The sequence below is a fragment of the Mixophyes fleayi genome, chromosome 10, assembly GCF_038048845.1.
Source record: "Mixophyes fleayi isolate aMixFle1 chromosome 10, aMixFle1.hap1, whole genome shotgun sequence".
Classification (NCBI taxonomy): Eukaryota; Metazoa; Chordata; class Amphibia; order Anura; family Limnodynastidae; genus Mixophyes; species Mixophyes fleayi.
This window is the reverse complement of record NC_134411.1, coordinates 35808219-35823743: the sequence shown is the minus strand read 5'-3', so window position 1 is coordinate 35823743 and position 15525 is coordinate 35808219. Positions and strand designations below refer to the sequence as shown.

At 40.9% G+C, this 15525-nt stretch overlaps 1 protein-coding gene across 3 annotated transcripts in view; it reads left to right on the top strand.

Annotated features, from left to right (window-relative positions):
- Window positions 1-6712: 6712 nt before the first annotated feature.
- The window catches only part of GAS2 (growth arrest specific 2), a 69627-nt gene continuing 60814 nt past the window's right edge, over window positions 6713-15525 (top strand). The window contains exons 1-2 of one of the 3 annotated variants that reach the window (XM_075188408.1): window positions 6713-6846; window positions 13396-13514. The gene's annotated coding sequence lies outside the window, so the exon portion shown is untranslated. Of the gene's footprint in view, window positions 6847-13079; window positions 13515-15525 lie in introns of those variants that run through there. The other 2 variants (XM_075188409.1, XM_075188407.1) reach the window with 2 other exon arrangements.

Here is a 15525-nt window from a genome sequence, read left to right as displayed (position 1 = left end):
CCCACGGGACAAACATGTCCTTGGGCGGGACAAAGCTCTCAAATCAGGACAGTTCCGCTGACATCGGGACAGTTGGGAGCTATGTAGCTCCTCTATGACTTCTTATATCCCTGTTATTTAACGTAGGGACTGCATTATGGATGTGAGCTATATAAGCATGCAATGACGATATTACTTCATTAATATCGTTGGCAGCTGTTTGTTTGACTGTGAAACCTTCTGTCAATCACTTTGGGTGATTTTCCTTTTAGATGTATTTAAATAGTTCATCAGAACCGTATCGAAATCTACATGTAACATTAAATCTGCCGTTTAGAGGCGTCCGGAGAGAAGACGGGACAATCGCCAACGACAACTCCTAGGGGGTATATTTACTAAGCTGCGGGTTTGAAAAAGTGGAGATGTTGCCTATAGCAACCAATCAGATTCTGGTTATCATTTATTTAGTACTGTCTACACAATGACAGCTAGAATCTGAGTGGTTGCTATAGGCAACATCTACACTTTTTCAAACCCGCAGTTTAGTAAATATACCCCCAGAACTTGCACTATGTATGTCTCGCAGCTAACGTATCTCACTAGAAATAGATGGCCATTGTAGAAACAATGCAGCCATGTTTTTTTTAAAAACGTGTTTAGAGCACAGTATTATTTTAGTACCCTCGGTATACACGAAACAGCAGCAGTAACAGAGAACTAATCACTTCAGCTCCCAGTCGGGTGAGGCTGAGATTGCAAAACCCGAATTGCATCTGCAATAAATACCAATTTATCACCTTCACTTTTATTAATAGACACCTCACAGATGAAGTATAGAAATAAAAGCTTTCATTTATTTATTTATTTTAGTTTAGTTCCACTTTTATTCTTCACAGATTATTGCTTCGCTCTCCCTCGCTCTAGAGGTCTGCAGAACATCGCTCTGCAAAATCCAACAAAACGTGTCTGAGCAGAGCATCTCATACCTATGCAGAGCGTGTGGCGACCTGTTATTCAGTACCTACCAACAATGGCCCAAGTTGATATAAAATGTGCATTTCGGGCTCTCTCAAGGGCTTGCCCTCTGCTACCGAGGTAGTTACCCCCCCCCCTGACAAAGCACGCTGCGGTTTCATAAGGACATTTTCAAAAGTGGACAAGTCTTTTAATACTGTTCCTCAAATACTGAGAGGAATTGCTGTTTATAGTGGGGCAAATTGATGTGGTGCAAAAAAAAACAATGATGTACTGTAACCCATAGCAACCCGATATCAGCTTTTATGAGTTTAGCGTTGTCAGACTAATGAACGCTAACATCTGATTGGTAGCTAGGCCTGCGGTATTTTCTGAAGCAATTCTGCACTTGTAAATTATTTTCTGCAAGCTCAGTGGCCCCGCTGTCACTTTCCCATTTTAATTACTGAACAATGAACCGATGCTGATGATTAACTTGCAGAATAAAAACCTCCCCAGGAGAGAGGACAGGTAGACGCAGGCTGTAGGGCTTATTGTGCTGGGCGTTACTAAGCAACGCACCTACACTAAACACAGGCTCGGGCCTAGTCACCCACGGGGCACTGGCTGCCTGACAGCTCAATGCTGCTCAACCTGTGTTTACTCAGTGGAACTAGACGTAGTAAAAGCACATTTTACTTTCATTATTATCTGACTGCGGGACCTAATCTGACAGCAGGGTTAACTGACATACATTGCAATGAGGAATGGTGAGTAAGTAAGTATACATCTGTGTGTTCATCATCCATATCAGATGTAACCAGAGGCTGAGAAGATTGTAATTGAAAACTGTAACATATGCATTTCCCATAGATATTAAAAATATAATCTAAACCCCAAGGGCTGGCAAATTTTAGCCTGGGGGAGTCGAAACTCGGTTCAGCAGCCTATTAGGAATATTTTAAAAGGGAAAAAAAGCAGGTAGTTTAGTTAGGCCACTATGGGACCGGCCTAGGGGGGCAGAAGCCCCCCAGCCCAGCCAGACCCTGCTAAACCCACCCTCCACCAATAAAAGATGCATGTTATTTCATAACCACTAGGCCACTGTGCTGCCCTAGTGGTTAGCACTTCTGCCTCACAGCACTGGGGTCATGAATTTGATTCCTAACCATGGCCTTATCTGTGTGGAGTTTGTATGTTCTCCCTGTGTTTGCGTGGGTTTCCTCCGGGTGCTCCGGTTTTCTCCCACACTCTAAAAACATACTAGTGGGTTAATTGGCTGCTATCAAATTGACCCCAGTCTGTCTGTCTGTGCGTGTGTGTGTGTCTATATTAGGGTATTTACACTGTAAGCTCCAATGGGGCAGGGACTGATGTGAGTGAGTTCTCTGTACAGCTTTGAGGAATTAGTGGCGCTATATAAATAAATGATGATGATGATGATGATGATACAAACGTAAGCCAATGTTATACATGAAATCTGAAAACCATTAGTGGAGCCACCGCTCCTACAGGGACTCTAGACAATACAGGGCACAGAGGTGAGATGCTCAGCAAACCAGAGCGGAGGACTCGGAAGGATGGTCTGGAGATACCAGATCTTCCCCCAAATTTTGCTATGATGCCGTGCTAAGCCCCTGCCACCAACCACGAGCTCCCATACAATGATATACTTTGGGAAGTAAAAACAAAAATTTGATTTTCTTACATTTGGTTTATTGGACATGATAAGGAACTTAGAAGTCACCAGGGAGTTCCTTGACCATAACAGGGGCAAACGCAGGATTTGTAGAGGGGGGTTTCCACACCATGCCACCAGTGGGCGTGACCAGCATGCATGGGGGCGTGGTTATAATATTAGACAGTGCTTGGCTGCTCTCCAACTTTCCCTATCCCCATAATATACATGGGCAATGCTGCGTGCACTACTGTTAGGTGCCTTTTCAAGCAGAGCCGTGTGAAGCGGGGGCAGGGTCCAGCCACCTCAATTATACAGTGCCCCAGGCTTGGAGGGGAGTTTCCACGCACTAGGAAACCCCCTTGGTTTACCTATGCATAATAAAAACATTGAGTTCCCTGGGTGCTTTTATACACGTCACGGAAATCACAGATGACTTCAGATATCCATAATAATATACCAACGTGTTCCTAATGAACACTGACGTGATGACATCAGAACCGGCAGATTATGAACGATGGCATAGTTTATACAGATAATAATTACAGGGGTTTAAACAGATATTGACATAACATGTGTATTATAAAATCTAATTAAATAACACCTTCACCTCCTTTGTTTACCACTTTATAAATCAGATATAAATCTAGGTTAACTGGCCGATAACAAATGCAAATAGCCGGCCGCAGCTTAGCATAATATAGACGTGACTCTAATGAATGAGGCTCTATCAGCTGGAAGGGTCAATATGCAAATAGCCAGTCAGAAGCAGCTAGATAGCCAATCAGAGACGGCGTCGTCGTCATCATCATCACATTTTTGGAGTGTTGGATTAAGGGTCTCGTAGTCTTGACGCTAAAATTATGATGGTCTTATCCGGACAGTGTCAGTCTCTCCAATTCTGTGTCATCTTCTAATGTACATGTCAGGCGCCCTCTACGCACTGACACTTGGTGCAGGAGACAGACTCCTGCACCTTCCCGGCAGCCGTGTCCCGTTGCCTAGAAGCAAGACGCTATCTCTGTTCACCTGTCTGCAGCCAGCATGTCTGACCGCCAAAATCCCCCTAACCCTATCATGATGCACCTTATGGTATATAAAGCAGCCTCTAACACATCTCTAGTGCCATAGTATTGGTTCACTCCTGCTCCAGCGCTTCCTGAACGTCTGATCCTGTGTTATTCGGTTCTGACTCGGCTTCCTGTGACTATTCTCCTGTGTTTCGTTTTGGTACCTCGCTACCCGGCTGGTTTGACTATTTGGCTTGACCTGACTTCTCTCTGGATCCTCCCTGTGTACTGCAGGTCTCGGTTGGCTCTGACCTGGACAACTTGACTAGGCCTGTCTACTACTGTCACTACACCGGTGACTGTCTTGGAAAACCGTGACCTGCGTACCCTCTGCAGCTAAGCCAAAGTCCCCTTGCGGGGGTCCCTGGTGAATACCGGGGGTACGTCATACTCCGGGCCTTCCTGTTCAGTTGCGCCAACACCGGTTAGCTGCCATCTCTACAATTCTGTGACAGTACACTTTGGATAGTCTTTATCTGTTTAGGAGCACACTAGGTTATTGAGGAAGATGATTATCATTATTATTCACTTAGATAGCGTCAGCAAATTCCGTAGCGCTTTACAATTGGAAATAAACATAGTAATAAAACAATACTGTATAACACACAGAGGTGGGACTAGCGAGCCGTGGACCCTGCAGCAGAGAAGCTGGGGGGAGGGCAGATCTGGCTAAACAATTTGTGAAATTTCAGTGATACAGGATTGTCAATCATCACTCTTCTGCTGATTAGTATCATGTTGTTATGTTGGTGCAGAATAATGTATAGTTTTTTGCTTCTCTTTGTAGCCTACCAGGAATTCACCGTTTACAGTTTTTCTTTTGGAACATGTACATAGGCCTTGCTTCCAATAATGTAATATCCCGCAGCTCAGACTTATTACTGTTCTACTAGTATGAAAATATCTCTATAACCTTACAGAATAAATTATTTTGGAGATAATAGACTGTCATGACCTCTTTACCTCAATCCACTTTCATACAGACTATGGGTCTTCCCCTCTGCTATAACATTCTATTGGGTGTTGTGTGATAGTTTGATCTAGAACACAATTCTGATACTTTTCAAATAGTTTTTTCTCTAACTACTTCATTCCCATTATCTGTATGTACTATCTTACATGGGCAAGATATTGTACGTTTCTCTAGTACTTCATCTTTGCTGTGAAGCAGGTAGAATTTTGTAACTCTTGACTGATTGTTTACGCTTGTAAGAAAATACTTCTTCCTTTCTGCGGTCCCAGTGCTCATTGGTTCACACGTGTCCTTCATCATCACCATTTATTTATATAGCGCCACTGATTCCGCAGCGCTGTACAAAGAACTCACTCACATCAGTCCCTGTCCCATTGGAACTTACAGTCTAAATTCCCTAACATACACAGAGAGAGAGAGTCTCTATGGTCAATTTGATAACAGCCAATTAACCTACTAGTATGTTTTTGGAGTGTGGGAGGAAACCGGAGCACCCGGAGGAAACCCACGCAAACACGGGGAGAACATACAAACTCCACTTGGGTGTGAAGTACAGAGGTCCTTCATATCTGCAACTGACTGATGCCATTAGTGAGCTGCCGTTTAGCTGCCCTCCTTATTGCTTCGGCGCCCCTATGTCCTGAATATTGGTACGACGTATTGATGCGGTTCATATATTGGTCCTGCTATGTGGTGTTGGCCGTTACTTTGCACTTCAGTTTGTACCTTTCACCTTTCCTTCTACAAGGACGCGACTCCCTTTTGTGACGATGAAGCTGTCATCTTTGAATATCACAACATCGAACTTTCTTTTTGATGTTCATCACTGACAACAGGTTAATTTCAATAGTATTTATCTACAGTACATTATTCCTAGTAACTTTCTGGTGAGTGAAGGGGAGACTGGTCAGTGAAGGTGACCTTCAACTATATCTTCTGAGATCCATCAGCTAAGGTAACTCTTTCAGTCTGTCTTTGGTGTAGATGAGAGGATGTCTTTGTGATTAATCATATGACTCGTGGCTTTGGAGTAATTCACTACACATGCTTTAATTTGGCACATTGATGCTAAAGGTGGCCTTAGTACCTGTCATCCTCGTTTATGGCACATTTGGCCTTCTGTTGATTACTTTGCTGATTTATTCTAACTTTAGTTGAACTGTAGGTTATCACATTCACGCGTTTCGCATTGCTAACTATAACTCTAGGACCATTCTCATGACCAGAGAGATTTCTGCTTGTGTCCATCCATAAACTTGTGACATACTCTAACGTGAGCTTGTCATCCGCTCGAGCATCAAGTGTCGGGAGAAGCAGCGAACCTCAAACATGAGCTACATATTTTAAACCAAATTCCCCAGTCTCACAAACAGACCCCCATCATTCTTTGTATATTAATATTATATTACTTTTAGATATGTAGAGTTGAAAAATACTTACCCATTTATTTATCTACTAGAGAGACCAGTTAATAATGTCCGCAGTCTTTATAGGCTGACTATAACTTTTTCATTTAAGCACCAGAAAATCTAAAATGGAAGACCAGTTAATCTAAAAAGCATACACCCTTCTAGTTCTTTATTAGAATAGTCTCCTTTGCTTAGGAACCCCCGAACCCCCCCCCCCCTCAAAAGCGATCATCCACGATTTTACAATCTCAAAGTTCTGATGTCTCAAATATCTGCAGTATAATAGATTGTGTGCGTGTTGCTAATAACTTGTTTATATAAAATAATTTGTATTTAAGGTTTACTGGTTCCTTAATGGGAGGCCCGGGCAGCACAAGGAAGTTTGCTATTAGAAAAGAATAAGCTGTAGGTTGCACAGTTAGAAGGAATATTGTACAACAATTGATCCTGGGATGCATTAATAACTCAGACTGTATTACTTTTCAGTTGTACAGTTCTGCAATGGAAAACAAAAACCCTTGACTGGGAGTAATAGCCAAGTAGAAAGTGTAATATAATATCTTAGGGAGCACCTACATATCCTGCTCTTTAACCGTACTCTATATCCATTTTCTCCTAACAGGCTGAGCAACGCTCTCAGCTCTCTGTCTCTCGCACACGACTTTCTCCTGCCGAAGTAACTCTTCTGAGTACGATGAGAAGGACCAGGCCTTCTCTCCTGGCGCTGAGAGCATTACAGAGGGCGTCTAAAGACCCCGCAAGTAGCTGAGAAAACAGATCTGGGTAAGTAATATTTGGGGGACTAAGCGTAGAACTGAGAACATGTGTAAGCCAGATCCCTCTATGTGGCTTCATTTCCTAATGTCTGCAGAAGGGGAACACATAACTGCTTATTGAAATCTGGAATGCATCTCTTTACAGTTCATTGCTGGTCCAGCAGTAAAAAGTCTAAATATTTGAAGCTGAGACGTTAACCTTTTGCAGCCTTTATAGGCAAGAAGAAAAAAGAAATTTCAGCACCGCATGGGTTATTATATTTTTATTTTAGAGATATTTTTGTTATTATTTTGCTGCTCCACTTAATAATCAGCCGAGGACTATTATTGCCCTGGCTGCAGAACTGTTTTGCAATCATCGCAGTCTCCTTATAGATAAAAAGAATTTTAAAGTTGATTGTTCTTAGTGCTGTGTTTACAGAATGGAGACCAAGCATCTAGCAGGAATAATGTGGGTAATTGAATGGAGAGGCTCTGATGAATGTCCTCATTGTTGATGTGTTATTTTGTTTTGTGTCATATTTTTTCTTTTTTTTTTTCGTATTTGAAAGGGCTCGTACGTTTTCCAGGCAGTGAGCATCTACAGTCTGGCGAGCTTACCCCGCCTGTCTGTCATTCTGTGGAATGTGTCAGTTTGTGGATGAAACTGTTTTGGCATCTCACTAGGGGAGTTGGTTAGCCGACAGGTACATGGCAAAACAAACATTTCAACCCCCAACGAAAACTGAAAAATCTGGACCCAGAACAAAGCTGACTGTACGTTATAAGGAAAATGACTGGATAGGTTGGCTTTTAGCGTTTAAAGGGAAAAATTAATATTGTTTTAAGACTTTTGTATTTAACTTTTTTTTTGCATTATTTGAGGGCATTTATTACATTACATTTTACGTCATTTATTTTGTGTACTTTTTCCGTACCTCTGGTGGCACTAAATAATTGAATGCACTATTGGAAATAATGTAAAATATGTTTATGTACCACACAGGGTCAGCGATTTACAGAAACCGGGGTGCCATGAGAGGATAACAAAGCAATGGGAGGGAGGGCTAGGGGCATATATGAGGGGTGTCTGGATAGTAATGTCAAAAGAGCCACGCAAGTTTGGGTAGATTGATAAAACATTCTTACAAGGAAAAGTGGAGGTGTTGCCCTTAGCAACCAATCAGATATAATTTATCGAGTACATTGTAGAACATAATAGAATCTGGTTGCTACGGGCAACACCTCCACTTTTCTTTTTTAGAATGTTTGATCAATCTACCCCCAAGGAATGAATTAGGCCACTTAACCTAAAATACAAGTAGCCTTAAAATAGAGAACTATAAATACCATTCACAAGTACTTCTCTGAGTTACCAAAGCTTCAGCTACAGTATATAGCGGAGTAGAAGCTATTGTCCTCTGTTATCAGGCATTTCAGACCAAAAAAAAAATAAGGTTGTGTGGTGTTTTTCAACACAGGCCAGACAGGAAAATTGTACTCCTGCAAAATAGCAACTACATTAAATATGGTGTAACAATGGATGCTGGGAAATCCCAGAGTGCTTTGCTATCGTGGTCATAGTAAATGATGAGCCTGATGCCAGGTGCTGTGAAGTTTAATCTTAATCCAGGCTTCTGATTGGCTGCAAAGAGACAAAATTGCTTTAGCATCCAAAGTACCCAAAGGTTGAACAGTGATCATAGTTTCTAACTTTCTTAGTCTCCCCTCTGGGTGGTCAAGTGGCTAGTGTGGAGGGGGGGCGCAGTGAATTGTGTCATTTGCATCATCAAGTCATGGGGTGGGAATTCCTAGGATTCGGTCCCACGTCCCGCCCACTTTGATAGGAAGTCCAGAATTCGGGAATCTCCCTGAAATTCCGGGAGGGTGGGAAGTATGACTGTGATGTTATCTGAAATCATTAAGGGGTATCTGTGGAACATTTTCTTGCAGTTACATTCCTCTACACCTCCCAATGGACAGGGCTCCCACCTGTCCTGGAAAGATGAATTTTTCTTTTTTTTTTTCCAAACCCAAAAATTCGGAACTCACAAAACTTCTTGTCCCATCATTTAAACACCTGATCCAAATTCATAGGATAATTGGGAATAAGTTCATGGAACTTATTAGGGACTTTAAAATAAGTATGAAGCGGTTTTTAAAGTCTTAACAATGCTCAGGTCACAGGATGTCCTGGCTTTAAATTTCTAAATGTTCTAGAATGTTGTAGACAAACGATAGCTGGAATCTGATTGGTTGCTATGGGCAACACCTCTTTATAAGTTTTAGTAAATTTACCCCATAGCCTATAAATGTGTTTTTGGTTTGGTTTTTTTTTCCTATTCATTGAATGATATTAGAAAGTTCAGCAATGTAAGTGCAGTTGCTGCCAATATCCAGCACGCAAGATATAAATTATTTCTAAGTCATCCTTCTGTGTTTTCAGTTAACGGTTGATTGATGTGTTCACTGACCTATTAAGTGTGACTTACTGTCGTCACCTGACCAATCACCAGACACTGACATCTAATGGTATACACTATAACGTCCTGCAGGTCTCCTGTAAGTAGACACATTAGCATTCACATAAACCTTATTGATGCACCATATTGGTTATATCCGCCCCTGACAGACTACTTACCATAAAATGGAATTCATGGGCTAATGGAGAGTAACTGTTCCATGGAAAAAAATATTATAAAATTATTATATGGAAAAGAATGTTCAATTATTAAAGTGAAATGAAAGGAAATTTCTTGTTTTAAAAAACACGTTCCATATACAAGATAAGTTATAAAGCCTTATATTAGTTCAAAATGTGGTGTTTAAGCCTGCAATAGGGTAAAACGATTGTTGTTGCATAAGATGCTGGTAACAGATTAGTTTATTTATTGATCCAAGCCAAAGACTAGTGATATAGGACAAACAATCACAGAAATATGACAAGGTGCACTGAGTAACTTTAAAATAACTTTTTTGATTGACAAAATACTTTTTAGAAAATGTAAAGTAGCACTCTACAAAATGACAATATATTTACAAAATTTAAATTTACAATTTAAGTTGAAATAGAAGTAGTATAGGATATATGTTGCAATAACAGGATATATATACGGTATCTTACATAAGCTCTAACATCTCAGCGGTTTCTGCTTAGAAACTTCCATCATGATCGCTTCCATTATGATTTTTATTTTATTTATAATTAGGGCGATACATATATAGGAAAAACAGATAAAAAGAAATAGCTCACTGTACCCTGCAATGCTGCTAACATGACAGTTTGTTTATTGATCCCCATCAATGTCTTGGGTGTGGGATGGACACTCACATTAACATAGACAAACTGAGGGGGGGGGGGGATTCCTAGTGCCTGGAAACCCCCTCCAAGCCTGGGGCACTGTATAATTGATAATTGAGGTGGCTGGACCCTGCCCCCGCTTCACACGGCTCTGCTGCGTGCAGCTAACAGTAGCGCACGCAGCATTGCCCATGTATATTATGGGGATAGGAAGAGTCTGAGAGCAGCCAAGTACTGTCTAAAATTATAGCCACGCCCCCATACATGCTGGTCACGCCCACTGGCGGCGTGGTGTGGAAACCTCCCTCTACAAATCCTGCATTTGCTACTGATTAATATGGTCAGCTGGTAATCCCTGTATACTAGTGTGGGTAACAAATACTCAGATTACATGGATACAGATTTTCTGGCTATAGATATTGACGTTATAACAGACAAATCTCTTGAATGTTGGTGGAAGCACAGAGCTCATCTAAGTTATTTATCTATGCGGCCGGTTCCATATTCTGAAATTCTGACAGTAAACCTGAAAAATCATCACTTTATGTAACTTCTTAAACCGAGCTCCATGTTGTAATCTACTTCAGGATAAGAGGTGCCTGCAAATTGCCAGAAAGCTTCTACGGGTCGTGAAGTCTGTGATTTATATAGAAATAATGTACCCCGCCCCTCCCCCCAATGTATATTATAGGAATAGTAACAGTCACCAAAGAGATCTTATTTAAAGGCCACAAGCTGTGTGCTTCTATGCAGGTCACAGATCTCCAAGGTGACTTGTATTATCTGTAATAATTTACAGTAGGGGGGATGTTATTCCCAATAATACACAACTTTCTCTAATGATCAATGTAGCGATGGCCTCAGAATCAATCAATTTATATATATATTAGCTTTACTAGTGTCTTATATACAGGTATTGTGGTCATGTATATTGTACATGTCAGTCTGCAGTGATCTTCCTGTCTATACCAAGGTGCAGTAACACTAAGGCCTATAGAGGGCGCACTGTGTAATATACAGTGGAGGTAGGTAACTTGGCTTGCAGAGCAGGCTGGGGCTTGTGGTTTTCCAGCAGCTGGAGGTTTGCTAAGCATGATATACAGCATGAGAGTTGGATGGATATTGCTGTACATCTGCCTTGTGACGTCCATCATCTGCTTCATACAACCCCCAGTGTACAGTGTCATAAAGTACAGCGCTCTGATCTCACCATGAACAGCCAGAGATAAGAGACCAGGTCTCCCGCTATGATCAGCTGTATCCCATCAGTTATTCTGCCTGCGCTCATAGTGTTTAGCATCTGTTCTTCTTCCACAAGTGGTCAACAGAACAGTCCTCTTGTTCTGCATGTTGGATGTAATTCTTATTACAGTATCTATTCATAAGGTGGTTACACACTCTGTGATATCTCAGCAGCAATGGTGGTCTTCTCAAAGTCCTCATCCTGTGGATCATCATCAGGCCTGGGGGGAGAGAGGACCACTGATGGCTACTACTAGCCTGCGCGTGGTCCTCCTTGGACCGTCTGCAATGGACTGAGAGTCACCCAGCTGAACGGACGGATCTCGTCCTATCTGGTCACCCACATGTGTAACCAAATTGTACAATAATCTTGTCTCCCAACCTGTATGAGGCCACCTTTAGTCTGTATGGGCAGAACGGTGGCACAGTGGTCAGAATTGCTGCCTCACAGTCCTTGGGTCATAAGTCCAATTCCGACCACGGCCTTATTAGTGTGGAGTGTGTATGTTTTCTGTGTTTCTTGCACACTCCGCATATTATCTGTACAGAGCTGCGTAATATGCTGAGCGCTATATAACTATCATTTAATAGACAACTACACAGTACCACTTCTCTAGGTTCTCATGTGGTGTGAATAGACCACTGCACAGTATCACATTTCTTGTTCAAAAATTAACCTCCAATAGTTTGAGTTGTCGTGGCTCCAAATCCCCAGTATGTGTAATAAGCGTTGATTTCCAGTCTTAACTGCATAATAATGTAATCAGCGGGACTGTGGGGCAAAACGTTGTTGTTTATGCAGCTTTTCTATTACAAGTGGATTATTGTAGGAGGTCTAGATGACCTAGTGTCTCTTAAGCTGGATACACAGCTATGCAATTTTTGTGCAGATCATGCGATTCACCACTGTTTGAACAGATATTGCATTAGTGTGTACTCTCCCACAATCAAGTTCTATTGCACCAAATCACATTGCATTGGTTGATTGGTTTTATAAACTTCCTAAAGATCACAATCGAAGGTGGAGCGATGTCGGGCAAATGTGGCAGTGTGCACGCACTCACCACCAGCAGTGTAGGCAGATATCTGTACAGTGTACAGTGTACAGAGTCATCATCTTTCCAACAGATGGTTGTGAGAGATGAAGATTACAGATCTGGCGGTAAATCGTGTAGTTGTGTGCACATGAATCTGCCTGATCATCGGGACTTTCAGTCGTTGGTGAAATCGTTGCAGAAATTGCATCTGCAGTAAGATTACACAGGTGAGTACCTAGCATTAGAATCTTGGTGGACTTGCGGTAATGGCACCCTCTGGAAACCAGAGCATGCTGGGATTTACAGTCCAACAAGCAAGTTTACTAAAGTAAACCAATTCACAAATGCATTTTGCAAAGCATATGTAAAACAAAATATTGCCCCAATAAATTGCTTTGTACAAAACAATGAATCAATAACAATTAAGCTCATGTTGTAGTTACTGTAATAGCAGCTGGTTTAATTGGAAAAATATTTAGCTTCCACTCGGGTTACCTTGTGGGAACGCCTGTGCCCATGTGTAACCATTTTCTGTGTAATAGGGGAAGAGAATTATGGGGACAAGTTGTGTTTAACCATCAAACTAGTTCAGCCTCCTACCTAAAAAAAAAAAAAACCAACTCTGTTTAATCAAATCGTTCTCTATTCTCACTCACAAAGGACCAGATGAGAAGGATCAGTTACAGTCGATGACCCAGTTTCTCTGATATTGTTTTTAAAGCAAATGATTATTTGGAAATCAGCAGATAGTTTAAATGACTTTTGCTGGCAAAACACAAGCACTGTCCTGTGCTCTAAACTAGCCCAAAAAAAGAGAAGGTTCCCTCTGTAGTCACATAAGAGGCTCACTGTTCAGACTAGCAGAGGGGGGAGGACTGCACCCCTGCAGTTTGTTGAAAGTGTTACATACCATTAGGTACAGTGTAAACCATCCTGCTGTAAAATTCTTTGCCTGACAATGGCTCCCTCAATCCGAGATGTCTTTCTACTTTCCTAGATGAGGAGAAAAAGCTGGGACTGGAGCGTAATACAGATATTAGTGCTGGCAAGAAGTTGTAGGACTTTCATGTACTCGCTGGGACTAAGGGCCACACAGTCTTCCTGAAGAAGGACGAGGTAAGGGGGTATTCTTGCCCGAATTTCAAATGATAAGTGAGCTGTGTGCATTGATTGTATCTTTAAAGAATACAGTAACAATCAACCTACTGATACATTCTAGAAACATTTGAAACAATAGTTTTGTTGCAGTTGTGTGTATCTAAATCTGTTTGTAAGTTATTAAATAAATATTTTTGTTTTACTGGATACTGTTTCATATCAGATCAAACATAGGTGATAGAGTTCTTTGGCAGGCTTGAAAGTTTCAAAAGAAATATATTGAATTGCATAAAGCTGTGATATTGAAAATCCACAGGGATTTGTAAGGCAAAATCAACTTTTTTAAAACTGATTTGGACTTATGGGTTTGATGTTCCGCAGTGTTACTTTCTATTTATAATGATCTAGTTAGAATTTTAATTGCAAGGTTGTACCGTGCATTTGGGATATTATAGGATTACTGGAATTCTTTTAAAAATGTCATTTTTACTTGGAAAATGATTAAGGAAATGTAAGGAGAGAACGATATTGAAAGGGAATTGCTGCGTAATATAACATTGATTGGTATAATAATGAAATGGTTTTATTGGTGATTCTGTGCTTGGCTGAGGGACATGCTCAGGAGAGTGATAGATGATTGGGAAGTAGGTAATGAAGATTAGCATTTTGTTAATCCCCATATATAAGTGTTTTTGTATAACTCTGTGATGGAGCCAACACTCAGGTGTAATGAGTGCCCTATGTCGGTGGAAACCAAGGTAGACGACCCAACATCAAACTGCAAACTCAGGTACACTCGAGTGTGTGTCTTACACCTGTGTTATGTTCACTTCAACTACATCCACCGCACAGCTGTAAAATTAGGGATCTTTGATCCCCCATGAACAGGATATAAGGATGCATTGACTTCCAGAGCGCTAAACGGACGCGGAACGCTGCTTGCGCGTACCCTGCGTAACGCAACGTCCTGTACAATGTATTGTCAGTGGTACGCCGACGTTTCTGTTACACATTTGAGTTACAAAATGACCAATAAAAAAGAAAATAACAAATATAATATAGTGTAATTCCTATACTAAAGTGGATTATTGTTCTCACGCTGACTATGTTACATTCTCTACCCTGGCTTTGCCCTCAATTCTTTTTATTGGGTACAGTTAGGAAAGTGTACCAAGGATGGGTTAATGGTGATTTAAAGAGGATTATTTTATATTAAATATAACATGCCACAGTCCTGTTACCATATTTGTAGACAATATAATAATGTAATGATGTGTTATGTACACAAGAGAGAATATTGTTATTAATAAACGCTAAGTCGCATTTACCATATAATGTAATTAAATACACAAATACAAATATAAATTAAGTACACACATCTGTTGTATTCCCTTTAAAAAATCATACAGAGATCTTCTTTCCTGCAATGGTCCAAGTGGAAATGTCAGGTACGTAATATGGATAGACGGGCGTGACTTGATATTATATAGCAGCGATGCTAATGATCTAAGCATCAGCTGGAGGGATGTGTATGTAACCAGCCAATCAGAAGCAGCCGCTGGTGGTGGTCATCGTTGCGTATTATTGGACCCACAGCGTGCAAGGTTGTGTAGTTTGTTGCTGGTCTTGTCTGTTAGGGAAGGAACTAAGTACACAGGAAGTATCCAGTAGTGTTGTTCATGGATAATGAGACATCTAGCTGTCAGTGTATTTGGGGGGGGGAGCTTTACATTGAACTTGTCTTGCTCCTTTGAATGTTTGAATGTTATACAATGTTTCCTTCCTGAACCTGAGCTATCTCAATATTGGCTGCAACTGGTTGTGACTCTGCACAACAAATTATCAATAATCCCAAATGCTATATTTGTCAAATAGTAATGTAAAGAGAATATACAAATTGTACCTGGTGCTGAATTTGGGATGAACAAATCTCCTATGTTTTGGTTTAGTGGAATAATTTGCAATAGTTTTCAGCAAATACGTTAATTTTTGGTAATACTGAGTAATATAGAAAAAGAAATATATTGTA